This window comes from Pteropus vampyrus, unplaced genomic scaffold, assembly GCF_000151845.1.
Source record: "Pteropus vampyrus isolate Shadow unplaced genomic scaffold, Pvam_2.0 Scaffold16687, whole genome shotgun sequence".
NCBI lineage: Eukaryota > Metazoa > Chordata > Mammalia > Chiroptera > Pteropodidae > Pteropus > Pteropus vampyrus.
In genome coordinates, this window is record NW_011905468.1 from 680 (window position 1) to 1,383 (window position 704).

Sequence of the window (704 nt, forward strand, 5' to 3'; positions counted from 1 at the left end):
GATGGTACGTGGGCGGACGCGCTCTGTGAGACAGCTGAGCACACGCAGCAGAAGGGAAATGTGCCCCCCGCCCCCCAGTTATGCTTCTCTTTACAAAGTTAGTCATCGTTGGTGGCTGGTGTTTCCTCTGGAAACTTCCTTAGGACTAAGACGTGCCCTTTTATTCACTAGGGTTTCGGAAGTTAATTTGGTCTGAGTGTGTATGCTTAGGACTCGTGGAGAAAATTTTCTCGGAATTAAAATGTTAGGTGTTCAATCTGTGGCCACGTCACCCTGAACAAGCCTGATCCCATCTGATCTTGGAACCTAAGCAGAGTCGGGCCTGGTCAGTACTTGGATGGGAGACCACCTAAGAAGACCAGGTGCTATAGGCGGGCGTAAAAATTAAAAAAGTAAGGGATCATAAGCTGACAAGGTCCTTGCAATCTGTGAGATCAACCAAAAGATGTCTTGCCTTAAAAAAAAAAAAAACTAGAGTGTTTATAACTGCTCACTAATCTCTTGTGGTCACGTCCAGCGTTTGAGCACGTTTGGTGTAATGATTTGAAGCCGCGAGGTTGCTACAGTGGGCGTCACTTGCTGTTTTGTAGGATCAGCTCGTGCTGAACGTCGAAGCGCTGAGGGCTGAGCTGGACCAGATGAGGCTGCGCGGCGCTCCCCTTCACCACGGGTACGGTGCCCAGCACGTCTCAGCCCGTGTCACC

At 50.0% G+C, this 704-nt stretch overlaps 1 pseudogene; it reads left to right on the forward strand.

The window, feature by feature from the left end:
• Positions 1 to 255: 255 nt before the first annotated feature.
• On the forward strand, positions 256 to 374 carry LOC111735149 (annotated as a pseudogene).
• The last annotated feature ends 330 nt before the right edge of the window (positions 375 to 704 follow it).